Here is a 15168-nt window from a genome sequence, read left to right on the forward strand (position 1 = left end):
ACAGCATTCGCACCGGCTCGGCTGCCGACTTTTAGAACTCGGTAACGTCAACCATCTGGGCCAGAGCCCATGGGGGCAGAGCTGGGACTAGAACTCATCACCTCCACATCAAAGCAAAACTCCTCACTGTGGGCTTTAAAGCGCCCAATCGCCTCGCCCCATCCTGTTCATTTCATCGTATTTATTGAGTGCCTACTGGGTGCAAAGTGCCATCTGAGCACCTGGGGGAATACGAAATAACAATCATCACATACATTCCCTGCCCACAACAGGTTTACGATCTCCCATCACCTCTCTACTCTCCTACTACGACCCAGCCCACACGCTTCGCTCCTATAACGCTGACCTTCTCACAGTAAGAAAGCAGCCTGGTTCAGTGGAAAGAGCCTGGGCTTGGGAGTCAGAGATCACGGGTTCGAATCCCCATTCCGCCGCTTGAGGGCTGTGTGACCGTGGACAAGTCACTTCACTTCTCTGGGCCTCAGTTCCCTCATCTGCAAAATGGGGATGAAGACTGAGCCCTATGGGGGACAGCCTATTACCCTGTATCTACCCCGGTGCTTAGGACAGTGCACATAGTAAGCGCTTAACAAATACCAACATTATTATTATTGTTATTACTCTCCTACTACAACCCAGCCCATACGCTTCGCTCCTATAATGCTAACCTTCTCACCGTAAGAAAGCAGTTTGGCTCAATGGAAAGAGCACGGGCTTGGGAGTCAGAGGTCATGGGTTCTAATCCTGGTTCCGCCGCCTGTCAGCTGTGTGACCGTGGGCAAGTCACTTCACTTCTCTGGGCCTCATCTGTAAAATGCTCAATAAATACTACTGAATGAATGAATGAATGAAAGTTGTCCCAGAAGGGGCTCACAGTCTTCATCCCCATTTTCCAGATGAGGGAACTGAGGCACAGAGAAGTTAATAATAATGTTGGTATGTGGAGAGCACTGTTCTAAGCGCTGGAGTAGATACGGGGTAATCAAGTTGTCCCACGTGAGGCCCACGGTCTTCATCCCATTTTCCAGATGAGGGAACTGAGGTCCAGAGCAGTGAAGTGACATGCCCACAGCCACCCAGCTGATAAGTGGCAGAGCGGGGATTCGAACCCATGACCTCTGACTCCCCAGCCCGTGCTCATTCCACTGAGCCCCGCTACAGCTGATGAATACTTTTCTTTTTTTGGTGCTCGTTAAGTGCTTAGTATGTGCCAAGCAGCGTGCTAAGCTCTGGGAGAGAGGCAAAGAGGAGGATGAGGAGTCTGTGTTGGCTGTGGAGAAGGATTAGCATTGGTCTTCCCGTATTATCCGGAGCCTCGGAGTACATTCCAAGCGCTCAGTACAGTGCTCCGCACATAGTAAGTGCTCAATAAATACTATTGACGGAATGAATTTTCCTTTCCCAGCTCCCGCCAAACACAGAGGCTGCGTTCTAGCCGTGCGACTCTCGGTGGAAGCTGAGGTGCAGGGAGGCTGGATGCCCGCCAGAAAAATTCCCGACATCAAGTGCACCCGTATCCATACTGGGCTGGATCCGTTCCGGGTCATGTTGGTACCAGGCCGTACCTGTCCTGAGCCATATCCAAACAGGACCGTGGCTGAACTGGACCCTATCAGCAGCATGGTGTAGAGGATAGGGCACGGGCCTGGGAGTCAGAGGTCATGGGTTCTAATCCTGGCGCTGCCATTTGTCCGCTGTGTGGGCAAGCCACTTCACTTCTCTGTGCCTCAGTCACCTCATCCGTAAAATGGGGGTTGAGACTCGCACCCTACATGAGAGGGGGACCGTGTCCACCCCGATTTGCTCGTCTCCACCCCAGCACTTAGTACAGTGCCTGGCACATGGTAAGCACTTCACGAGTCCATAATTATTTAATTATTAATTGCGGTCCCCGGGCTGTATCTGTACCAGACTGTAGCCACACTGGGCTGGAACCGAAGCAACGAGGCTCAGAGGGAAGAGCCCGGGCTTGGGAGTCAGAGGTCATGGGTTCAAATCCCGGCTCTGCCACTTGTCAGCTGGGTGACTGTGGGCAAGTCACTTCACTTCTCTGGGCCTCAGTTCCCTCATCTGTCCAATGGGGATGAAGGCTGTGAACCTCACGACCCCGTATCTCCCCCAGCGCTTAGAACAGTGCTCGGCACACAGTAAGCGCTTAACAAATACCAACGTTATTATTATTATTCCTACTACTTATTAATCAATGGCATTTACTGAGCGCTTTCTGTGTGCAGAGCACTGTACTAAGCACTTGAGAGAGTGCAGTTCGATAAAGTTGGTGAACATGATCCCTGCCCTCAAGCAGCTCCCGAGAACGCTCCTCCTTCCGCCGCAACTACTAGTAGGCACGGTATTTGTTAAATGCTTACTACGTGCAAAGCACTGTTCGAAACACTGGGGTAGATACAGGATAATCCGGCTGGCTCACATGGGTTTCATGGTCTTAATCCCCATTTTATAGATGAGGTAACCGAGGCACAAAGAAGTTGACTTGCCCAGGGTCACCCAGCAGACATGTGGCAGAGCCAGAATTAGAACCCAAGTCCTCTGACTACGGCTCTTTTCACTAGGCCGTGCTGCTTCGCTCCTCCTTCTGCTCCTCCTCCTCCTCCTCTCACCACCTCCAGCCGCTGACTGATAATATTAACATTGGTATTTGTTAAGCGCCTACTATGTGCCGAGCACCGTTCTAAGCGCTGGGGGAGATACAGGGTCATCAGGTGGTCCCACGTGAGGCTCACAGTCTTCATCCCCATTTTCCAGAGGAGGTAACTGAGGCCCAGAGAAGTGAAGTGACTCGCCCAGTCACACAGCAGCCAAGTGGCAGAGTCGGCCTTCGAACCCATGACCTCTGACTCCCAAGCCCGAGCTCTTTCCACTGAGCCGCGCCGCTTCTTATACCTGATACCTGGTTAGATTCTGCAGGGAGCCCCGAGGAGACGGTGTGTGCTGCAGCAGCCGAGAGCAGGGATGGCAGGAGGGTGTTGGGGAGGAAGGAAGGGAGGAGGCCCAATGCCCAACTCCCAGATCCCTGTTGCTGCCCTTCCCCAATCCCGCGCCCGTCTGCCTCTGTCCCTCCCGGCTCTCTCCCTCCATCCTGCGTCCTCACCCCCCACCGCCCCGAGGCCTCCTGCCCGGGGAATGGCGGTTGGTTTCCAAGGAGGTGGAGGGAGACCTCAGGTCCGAGCGGCAGGGACCGGCCGAGCCCTCAGCCATCGCGCAACCAGACCTGCGGCCCCGGGCTCCCCCAGGCTGAGGGTAGAGCACCCCTGGGTGCAGTGGGAGAATGGAGAAATGGCGCTTGGTGGAGGCCAGAGAGGGACTGAGCTGCCCAGCCTCCAGCCCAGCCCACGACGTCATCCCAGTATACCACGACCCGGACACAGCGGGTGCGGTGTCATGGATATTCCAGTTATCGACTCTTTCTAGTTCTCCCCCACTGTGGGGATCAATCTGGCACCGCATGAGTCGCTCCCAGAAATGGACTTCCGTTTGAGTCGCAGAGGGGCTTTCAAAAATAGAGCAGAAGCCCCGAAGATGTTGAAATGGAGGATGGTCTGCCCTCCCCTCTCTGTTTCAGAGCGAAGGTAATATCTGTTAAATGCTTACTATGTGCCAAGCACAGTTCTAAGAGCTGGGTAGGTACAAGGCAATCAGATTGGACACAGTCCCTGTCCCACATGGAGCTCACCGTCCTTAATCTCCATTTTACAGATGAGGAAACCGAGGCATGGAGAAGTGAAGCGACCCGCCCCACATCACACAGCAGACAAGTGGAGGATTTGGGATTAGAACCCACAACCTTTGACTCCCGGGCCCTATTTATCTTGATGATGTTGTCTCGTTTTGTTTTGTCCTGTTTTGCTTTGCTGTCTGTCTCCCCCATTTAGACTGTGAGCCTGTTATTGGGCAGGGATTGTCTCTTCCTGTTGCTGAATTGTCCAGTCCAAGCGCTTAGTACAGTGCTCTGCACATAGTAAGCACTCAATAAATACTACTGAATGAATGAATACAATATAATAACAAATAGACACATTCCCTGCCCACAGTGAGCTCACAGTCTTGAGGGGGAGATAAGTTACTTGCTCAAGGTCCCCTAGCAGATCAGTGGCAGGGGTGAGATTCGAACCTGAGTCTCCCGACTCCCAGTCCTGTGCTCTTTCCAGTAGGCCACGCTGCTCCCTGACTTTGACGCCCTCCTCTGTCTTTTTCTCTTCCAACCTTCCCCACCTTTGTCCCCTGTCCCCAAGCTTTCTCTCGACAAGAATCTGTAGTCAAAAACTGTATAAACTCCAAAATAATAAAAAATAATAGTGATGATGATGATGGTATTTGTTAAGTACTTACTATGTGCCAGGCACTATACTAAGCTCTGGGGTGGATACAAGCAAATCAGTTTGGACACAGTCCTTGTCCCACGTGGGGCTCACAGACTCAAAATCCCATTTAAAGATGAGGTAACTGAGGCACAGAGAAGTGAAGTGACTTGTTCAAGGTCACACAGCAGACAAAGGGATTGCCGGGGGACCTCAGAGGGCCAGTCAGAAGAGGGCCAGTCAGAACCTCCCTACACTCTTGTCCCCACTCCCCCAAACTGCCGAGGTAACATCATTAAGAGAAGCAGCGTGGCTCAGTGGCAAGAGCCCGGGCTTGGGAGTCAGAGGTCATGGGTTCAAATCCCCACTCCGCCACTTGTCGGCTGTGTGACTTTGGGCAAGTCACTTCACTTCTCTGTGCCTCGGTTACCCCATCTGTAAAATGGGAATTAAGACCGTGGGACAACCTGATCACCTTATATCCTCCCCAGCGCTTAGAACAGTGCTCTGCACCAACATTATCATTATTATTATTATCATTATCGTTGGGTCAGGTCAAGGGCCCAGTCCTGCCACTTCCTGGTCCAGGGGCTCCATCCATGGCTCTCCACTGCCTCTGCCCACCTCAACTCTGTCCTAATGGAAAGAGTCCGGATCTGGGAGTCAGAGGGCCTGGGTTCTAATCCTGACTCTGCAACTTTGCTGGGTAATCTTCTGTAAAGTCACTTCTCTGTGCCTCAGGCACCTCATCCGTAAAATGGGGATTAAGACTGTGACCCCCATGTATTAATTCATTCATTCAATAGTATTTATTGAGCGCTTACTATGTGCAGAGCACTGTACTAAGCGCTTGGGATGAACAAGTCGGCAACAGATAGAGACAGTCCCTGCCGTTTGACGGGCTTACGGTCTAATCGGGGGAGACGGACAGACGAGAACAATGGCACTAAACAGCGTCAAGGGGAAGAACATCTCGTAAAAACAATGGCGACTAAATAGAATCAAGGCGATGTACAATTCATTAACAAAATAAATAGGGTAACGAAAATATATACAGTTGAGCGGACGAGTACAGTGCTGTGGGGATGGGAAGGGAGAGGTGGAGGAGCAGAGGGAAAAGGGGAAAATGAGGCTTTAGCTGCGGAGAGGTAAAGGGGGGATGGCAGAGGGAGTAGAGGGGGAAGAGGAGCTCAGTCTGGGAACGCCTCTTGGAGGAGGTGATTTTTAAGTAAGGTTTTGAAGAGGGAAAGAGAATCAGTTCGGCGGTGAGGTGAGGAGGGAGGGCGTTCCAGGACCGCGGGAGGACGTGACCCAGGGGTCGACGGCGGGATAGGCGAGACCGAGGGACGGCGAGGAGGTGGGCGGCAGAGGAGCGGAGCGTGCGGGGTGGGCGGTAGAAAGAGAGAAGGGAGGAGAGGTAGGAAGGGGCAAGGTGATGGAGAGCCTTGAAGCCTAGAGTGAGGAGTTTTTGTTTGGAGCGGAGGTCGATAGGCAACCACTGGAGTTGTTTAAGAAGGGGAGTGACATGCCCAGATCGTTTCTGCGGGAAGATGAGCCGGGCAGCGGAGTGAAGAATAGACCGGAGCGGGGCGAGAGAGGAGGAAGGGAGGTCAGAGAGAAGGCTGACACAGTAGTCTAGCCGGGATATAGCGAGAGCCCGTAATAGTAAGGTAGCCGTTTGGGTGGAGAGGAAAGGGCAGATCTTGGCGATATTGTAGAGGTGAAACCGGCAGGTCTTGGTAACGGATAGGATGTGTGGGGTGAACGAGAGGGACGAGTCAAGGATGACACCGAGATTGCGGGCCTGCGGGACGGGAAGGATGGTCGTGCCATCCACGGTGACGGAGAAGTCTGGGAGCGGACCGGGCTTGGGAGGGAAGATGAGGAGCTCAGTCTTGCTCATGTTGAGTTTTAGGTGGCGGGCCGACATCCAGGTGGAGACGTCCCGGAGGCAGGAGGAGGTGCGAGCCTGAAGGGAGGGGGAGAGGACGGGGCGGAGATGTAGATCTGCGTGTCATCTGCGTAGAGATGGTAGTCAAAGCCGTGAGAGCGGATGAGTTCACCGAGGGAGTGAGTGTAAATGGAGAACAGAAGAGGGCCAAGAACTGACCCTTGAGGAACTCCAACAGTTAAAGGATGGGAGGGGGAGGAGGCTCCGGCGTAGGAGACCGAGAATGATCGGCCAGAGAGGTAAGAGGAGAACCAGGAGAGGACAGAGTCCGTGAAGCCAAGGTGAGATAAGGTATGGAGGAGGAGGGGATGGTCGACAGTGTCAAAGGCAGCTGAGAGGTCAAGGAGGATCAGAATGGAGTAGGAGCCATTGGATTTGGCAAGAAGGAGGTCATGGGTGACCTTAGAGAGAGCAGTCTCGGTAGAGTGGAGGGGACGGAAGCCGGAAGGGGACGGTGTCCAAACCTGATTCCCTTCAGTGCCTGGTCCATAGTATGTGCTTAACATATCCCATTCAAAACAAACAAAACGAAAAGCTGCTGAGCTGAAAGGTCCCGGCCTCGGCTGCGTCACCTGCCCCAGCAGACCAGCTCTGCGGACGTTTTGCAAAAATCTTCCCCTGGGGCTGCAGCCTCGGTTTCTTCATCTGCAAAATGGGGATTCAATAACTGTTCTCCCTCCCACTTAGACCCTGAGACCCATGCAGGACAGGGACTGCGTTCGATCTGATTATCTGGTATCTACCCCAGCGCTTGACCCAGAGTAACAGCGCTTGGCACAGTAATAAGCGCTTATCGAACACGCTAATCATCGTCCCCACCTCACGGGCAGCAGGGGCAATGGTGAGCCTGGCCCCCCAGTCTCACCTTTGGTGGGTTCCTTGAGGTTTTCTCTTCCAGCTGAGGCACGGGGGCTCAGGGGATGTTAGAGGAAGAGCATCCCGGACCCCCGGATGGGCTGGGGGAGGGAGATAGGGGAGGGTTGTGGTGTTTCCGTCCCAGGTCAGCTTGAGAAAAAATTGAACGCCCCCTCTCCCAAAACACACACACCCCCACCTCTGTGGGCTGGAAAGGGGAGATCCTGGCCAGGCAGAAAAGAATCATTTCACCTTCCTGGTCTCTTTGCAACCAGGAATTGCATAATTCCCCTGCCCACCTTAATCCTGGCCATGTCTGACTTGTGCCCCTCAGGGGGCTCCCGTTCTGATGGACGGTCAGCTCCTTGTGGCCTACCAACTCTGATGCACTATAAAGTAATTGTTGTATTTCGTTAAGCGCTTACCGGGTACTAAGCGCTGAGGTGGCTACAGGCACATCGGATTGGACACAGTCCCTGTCCCATATAGGGCTCACAGTCTCAATCCCCATTTTATGGATGAGGTACTGAGGCACAGAGAAGAGAAGTGATTTGCCCAGGGTCACACAGCAGACAAGGGCAGAGCCGGGATTAGAACCCATAACCTTCTGACTCGTGCTCCATTCATTCAATGATATTTATTGAGTGCTTACTGTGCGCAGAGCACTGTACTAAGCGCTTGGAAATTACAATTCGGCAACAATCCCCACCCAACAAGAGGCTCACCATCTAGAATGGGGGAGATGGACCACAAAACAGAACAAGTAGACGGGCATCAAGAGCATCAGAATAGATAGAATTATAGACACATGCACATCAGTGGAAAGAGCCCGGGCTTGGGAGTCAGAGGTCATGGGTTCGAATCCCCGCTCTGCCCCTTGTCAGCTGGGTGACTGTGGGCAAGTCACTTCATTTCTCTGTGCCTCAGTTCCCTCATCTGTAAAATGGGGATTAACTGTGAGCCTCACGTGGGACAACCTGATTACCCTGTATCTACCCCAGCGCTTAAAACAGTGCTCTGCACATAGTAAGCACTTAAATACCAACATTATTATTATTATTAATAATAAAATAAATAGAATAATAAATATGTACAAATATTCACAAGTGCCGTGGGATGGGGAGGGGGGAGAGCCAAAGGAGTGAGTCAGTCTGCTCTGTAACCTTGAGCAAGCCACATAACTTCTCTGGGCCTCAGTTCCCTCCTCTGGAAAATGGGGATGAAGACCGGGAGCCTCACGTGGGACAACCTGATGACCCTGTATCTCCCCCAGCACTCAGAACAATGCTCTGCACAGACTAAGTGCTTAACAAATACCAATGTTATTATTATTAATAAAATAAATAGAATAATAAGTATGTACAAATATACACAAGTGCTGTGGGGTGGGGAGGGGGGTAGAGCAAAGGGAGCGGGTCGGTCTGCTCTGTAACCTTAAGCAAGCCACATACCTTCTCTGTGCCTCAGTGACCTCATCTGTAAAATGGGGATTAACTGTGAGCCTCACGTGGGACAACCTGATTACCCTATATCTACCCCAGCGCTTAGAACAGTGCTTGGCACATCATCAGGGCTTAACAAATACCACGCTGCTGCTGCTGCTGACAATGAAGTGTGCAAAAGCCTGTCGTAGGAAAGGGATGCAGACAGGCCGGGGCAGGAAGGCTGGGCTGGGGGCTGGGGGGTGGCCCCCCAAGCTCCTCCCCGCTGCCAGGTGACCCCCATCCCCCCAACATATCACTCGCTCCCCCCTAGAGACAGTTGAAGATTTCTTGGCAGACCTCGAGAGCTGCAGATCGAATCGCATCGAATCGCATCGAACCGGACCTGATCGGCCCCGACTAGCTAACGGTGCGGCACCTGCAGGCTCAGCCGAGCTGCACCCCAAGTTGCCCCCCAGCCTCCCAGCCCCCACATTCATAGCCTGCACCCCCAGGCCGCAGTCCCCAGCCCCATAGCCAGCCCCCCATAGCCCGGGAAGCATAGCACAGGAAGCAGCGTGGCTCAGTGGAAAGAGCCTGGGCTTCGGAGTCAGAGGTCATGAGTTCGACTCCCGGCTCCACCACTTGTCAGCTGTGTGACTGGGGCCAAGTCACTTCACTTCTCTGTGCCTCAGTTACCTCGTCTGGAAAATGGGGATTAACTGTGAGCCTCACGTGGGACAACCTGATTACCCTGTATCTACCCCAGCGCTTAGAACGGTGCTCTGCACATAGTAAGCGCTTAACAAATACCAACATAATTATTATTATTATTGTAGCCCCCACCCCCAGCCTGCATCCATCGGCTCCATAACCCCCAGCCCCCAGTCTCATACCCTCACCCCCAGACCCAATCCTTCAGCCTCATAGCCCATCCTCCAGCCTCCCAGCCTGCAGCCCCATACTCTCACCCCCAGCCTGCAGCCCCCAGCCTGTCCCGGCCTCCCAGCCCCCCAGCCCCATACCCTCACCCCCAGTCCCAATCCTTCAGTCCCACTCCTTCAGCCCCATAGTCCACCCCCCAGCCTCCCAGCCCCCAACCCCACACCCTCACCCCCAGCCTGCAGCTCCCAGCCCTCTTCCAGCCTCCCAGCCTCCAGCCCCATACCCTCACCCCCAGCCCGCGGTTCCCAGCCCCATAGCCCGCCCCCCCGCCAGCCCGCAGCCCCAGCCTGCATTCTTCGGCCCCATAGCCCACAGCCCCCAGACTCCCAGTCCGCAGCCCCCAGCCCCATACTCTCACCCCCAGCTCAAATCCTTTAGCCTCATAGCCCCCCCAGCCTCCCAGGCCCATACCCTCACTCCCAGCCCGCGGCCCCCAGCCCCATACCCACACCCCCATAGCCCGCACCCCAGCCCTTTAGCCTGTAGCCCCCAGACTCCCTGATCGCAGTCCCCAGCCCCGTACCCTCACTTCCCTACTTAAAACTCACCTCCTACCCTACTTAAAACTCACCTCTTCCAAGAGGCCTTCCCAGACTGAGCTCCCCTTCTCCCTCTACTCCCTCTACCGCCCCCCTTCACCTCTCCACAGCTTAACCCTCTTTTCCCCCCATTTCCCTCTGCTCCTCCCCCTCTCCCTTCCCATCCCCTCGGTACTGTACTCGTCTGCTCAACTGTATATATTTTCATTACCCTATTTATTTTGTTAATGAAATGTACATCGCCTTGATTCTATTTAGTTGCCATTGTTCTTATGAGATGTTCTTCCCCTTGACTCTATTTATTGCCATTGTTCTTGTCTGTCCATCTCCCCCGATCAGACTGTAAGCCCGTCAAAGGGCAGGGACTGTCTCTATCTGTTGCCGACTTGTTCATTCCAAGCGCTTAGTACAGTGCTCTGCACATAGTAAGCGCTCAATAAATACTATTGAATGAATGAATGAATGAACTTCCAACTTAAATCCTTCGGCCCCATAGCCCGCCCCCAGCCTCCCAGCCCCCAGCCCCATATCTACCCTCACTCCCAGCCTGCAGCCCCAGCCTGCAGCCCCCAGCCCCATATCCGCACCCTCAGCCTGCAGCCCCCAGCCCGCATCCTTCCGCCCCATAGCCCGCAGCCCCCAGACTCCAGCCCTAAACCCCCAGCCCCATAGCCTGCACCTCCCCCCAAAACCAGCAGCCCCAGGGTTGGGGCGGGGGTGTCGGGGAAGGAAGTCAGGAGGACCCGCTAACCAGTCCCCTGCCCCTGCACGGACGCTGGGGGCTGTGGCAGTAAGGACGCCTGGGTCCCCTGGGACCCCGGGGCGGGGGGACATGCAAGAGCTGGACGTGCATGAGGTGGCTCTGCTGGCCTGGGTCCTTGGGTATCTGTGGGCGTGACAGGTCGCATGGGCTTCCCTGTGGCTTCGTGCCTGGGCCGGACACCAGTTTGCCCCAAGCACGTGCCCCGAGCCTGGGGGGAAGGGAGGAGGGCCACAGTCTAACCCCCCACACCTCCCAGCTAAGACGGTGAGCTCATTGTGGGCAGGGATCGTCACTGCTTATTGTCCTACTGTCTCTCCCAAGCGCTCGGTACAGTGCTCGGCACCCAGTAAGTGCTCAATAAATACCACCCCCTCAGCACTGTACTCGTCCGCTCAACGGAATATATCTTCATCACCCTATTTATTTTGTTTATTTTGTTTAATGAGATGTACATCACCCTGATTCTATTTATTTGCCATGGTTTTTATGGGATGTTCTTCCCCTCGACTCTATTTATTGCCACTGTTCTTGTCTGCTTGTCTCCCCTGATTAGACTGTAAGCCCTCAGAGGGCAGGGACTGTCTCTATCTGTTGCCAATTTGTACATTCCAAGCACTTAGTACAGTGCTCTGCACATAGTAAGCGCTCAATAAATACTATTGAATGAATGAATGAATACGAGCAAATCGGTTGGACACATTTCCTGTCCCACATGGGCTCAGCATCTCCATTTTACAGATGAAGGAACTGAGGCATAGAGAAGTGAAGTGACTCGCCTAAGAGCTGGCACTAGAAGCTACGACCTTCTGACTCCCAGGCCGATGCTCTACCCACTATGCCATGCTGCTTGTGTGCAGAGGGTGCACACGGACCTTTCAGGATCCTAGTTGCTGGTGGGGGGAAAAGAGGGCGGTTAAAATTAACTCCACCAAGGCAAATTCTGCAGTTCTCCCCTTCTCCATCCCCTTAGCATTTCCCACCTGTGACACACTGAGCTTAGAGTCTGGGGGGAGGCATACAGGAATATAAATAAATAAATTATGGATGTGTGCTTAAGTGCTGTGGGGCCGAGGGAGGAATGAATAAAGGGTGCAAATCCAAGTACGAGGGTGACACAGAAGGGAGTGGGAGAAGAGGAAATGAGGTTTTAGTCGGGGAAAGGCATCTTGGAGGAAATGGCATCTGAAGGTTGGGAGCGTGATCGTCCGTCGGACGGGAGGAGGGCGGGTGTTACAGGCCAGAGGCAGGACTTGGTCAAAGGGTCATTGGCGAGGTAGACAAGATCAAGTTTCGGTGAGGAGGTTGGCTTTAGAGGAGCCACGTGTGTGGGTTGGGTTGAAGCAGGAAATCAGGGAGGTGAGGTGAGAAGGGGGGCAAGGTGATTGAATGCTTTAAAGCAGAGTTTCTGCTTGATGTGGAGGTGGATGGGCAACCACTGGAGGCTTTTGAGGTGTAGGGGAATGTCGACTGAATGGTTTTGTAGAAAAAGATCTGGGCGGCAGGATGAAGTATGCACCGGGAGGTCAGCAAGGGACGGATGTAGTCATCAAGGATAGGACAGATGCTCGGTTTAACATGGTAGCAGTCTGGAAAGGGTTGATTTTATCAAGGTTGTGAACGATGAACTGACAGGACTTGGTAATAGATTGACTATGTGATTTGAATGAGAGCGATGAGTCAAGTATAACCCCAAGGTTACGGGTTTGTGAGACAGCGAGGATGGTGCTGCTGTCTACAGTGATGGGAAAGTCAGGGGGAAGCAGCATGGCCTAGTAGAAAGAGCATGGGCCTAGGAGTCAAGGATCCGGGTTCAAATTTTGGCTCTCCTACTTGTCTACTATGTGACCAAATCACTTAACTCCTTTATGCTTCAGTTATCTCATCTGTAAAATGGGAATTAAGACCGTCAGCCCCAAGGGGGACTTGGACTGTATTCAATCTGATTAGCCTGTGACCACCCCAGTACATAACATAGTGCCTGGCACATAGTAAGCGCTTAGCAAATACCATTAAAAAAAGGCTGGGGTGGAAAGAGCAGGGATTGGGTGGAAAGATGAGTGTTTGGTGATAGATGGAATATGTGGGTTGAATGAGAGAGGTGAGTTAAGGATGATGCCAAGGTTATAGGCTGGTGAGATAGAAAGGATGGTGGTGCTGTCTACAGTAAAGGGAAAGTCAGAGGAATGACGGGGTTTTGGTAGGAAGGTGAAGAGTTCTGTTTTGGACATGTTAAGTTTGAGGTATTGACAGGACATCCAAGTAGAAATGACCTGAAGGCTTGGAGGAAATACAAGACTGCAGAGAAGGAGAGAGGTCAGGGCTGGAGAATCATCCACAAAGAGACGGTAGTTGAGGACAAGGGAGTGAATGAATTCTCCAAGGGAGTGGGTGTAGATGGAGAACAGAAGGAGATGCTGAGGGCCTCCCATAGATAGGGGTTGGGAGGCAGAGAAGGAGCCTGCGAAAGAGACTGAAAAGGAGCGACCCAGAGAGAAAGGAGAACCAGGAGAGGACAGAAGCCAAAGTTGGATAATGTTTCCGGGAGAAGGAGGTGGACAACGGGATAGAAGGCAGCTGAGTGGTTGTGGAGGATTAGGATGGAGTAGAGGTTTTTGGATTTGGCAAGAAGGAGATCACTGGGGACTCATTCATACACTTACCCCTCAACATAAATCTCCCCAGTCTCTCTCTCTGTCTCACACACACACAAACACACAAAGACACCTCCGGAGTCGCAAATCGCACACTGAAAACTCCCACCAAACACACACCCACACGTCTCCAGTGTCCCAATTCACACACAGAACACTCCCACCGAACACGCACACACTGAGGCAGAGTGCCCCCATCAGTCAGTCAATCATTCAGGACATCACCCCCCCTCCTCCGAAAACTCCAGCAGTTGCCCATCCACCTCTATATCAAACAAAAACTCCTCACCATTGGCATTAAAGAAGTCCTTGCCTCCTCTTCCCTCACCTCACTTTTCTCTTTCTATAACCCAGCCCACACACTTTGCTCCTCCAGTGCAACCTCCTCGTTGTGCCTCGATCTCACCTGTCTTGCTGCCGACCCTTAGCCCACACCCTGCTTCTGGCCTGGAATGCCCTCCCTCCTCAAATCCGACAGACAATTACTCTCCCCACCTTCAAAGCCTTACCGAAGGCCTATATCCTCCAAGAGGCCTTCCCAGAGGAAGCCCCACTTTTCCTCATCTCCCACTCCCTTCAGTCTCGCCCCCACTTGCTCTCTTTGCCCTTCCCCTTCTCCACCCACAGCACTTACCTATATGTCTGTCACTTTATTTGTATTGATGTCTGTCTCCTCCACTCAAGCCTTTAAGCCCGTTTTGGGCCGGAAATGTCACTGTTTAATGTTGTATTGTACTTCCTCAAGCTCTGCACCTAGTAAGCGCTGAGTAAATACCATTGATGAATGAATGAATTGGCGGCATTTAGTGAGTGCTTACTGTGTGCAGAGTATACTATTACAGAGTTGGTAGACACATTCCCTGCCCACCGGGAGCTTACAGTCTAGAAGGGGAGACGGACGTTGAAATAAATTTTGGGTGTGGACATAAGTGACATAGGGAAGCAGCGTGGCTCAGTAGAAAGAGCCCAGGCTTGGGAGTCAGAGGTCACAAGTTCGAATCCCGGCTCTGCCACTTGTCAGCTCTGCGACTGTGGCTAAGTCGCTTAATAATAATGTTGGTAATGTTGGTATTTGTTAAGCGCTTACTATGTGCCGAGCACTGTTCTAAGCGCTGGGGTAGACACAGGGGAATCAGGTTGTCCCACATGGGGCTCACAGTCTTAATCCCCATTTTACAGATGAAGGAACTGAGGCACAGAGAAGTGAAGTGACTTGCCTACAGTCACACAGCCGACAAGTGGCAGAGCTGGGATTCGAACTCATGAGCCCTGACTCCAAAGCCCGTGCTCTTTCCACTGAGCCATGCTGCTTAACTTCTCTGGGCCTCAGTTACCTCATCTGTAAAATGGGGATGAAGACTGTGAGCCCCACGTGGGACAACCTGATTACCCTGTATCTACCCAGCGCTTAGAACAGTGCCCTGCACATAGTAAGCGCTTAACAAATACCAACATTATTATAAGTGCTGTAGGCTGAGGTTGGGGTGAATATCAAGTGCTTAAGGGGTATAGTTCCAAGTGAAAGGGTGATGCAGAAGCAAGAGGAAGGACCTCTACCAGAGATGGCTGAGAAGTGAGTGGGGAGTGTTGGGGGTGAAGGGGAGGGGTCCTCACTGTTCTCCATTCACTGGGGTCGATTGTCGACATCAATTGTTTCAGGCATATAACTCTATCCTCAAGTCCCCTGTTCCCTCCCCCAACAATGCCCTAGTGACTTGGCCATGTTC

Source organism: Ornithorhynchus anatinus, chromosome 6 (assembly GCF_004115215.2).
Source record: "Ornithorhynchus anatinus isolate Pmale09 chromosome 6, mOrnAna1.pri.v4, whole genome shotgun sequence".
NCBI classification, from domain to species: Eukaryota; Metazoa; Chordata; class Mammalia; order Monotremata; family Ornithorhynchidae; genus Ornithorhynchus; species Ornithorhynchus anatinus.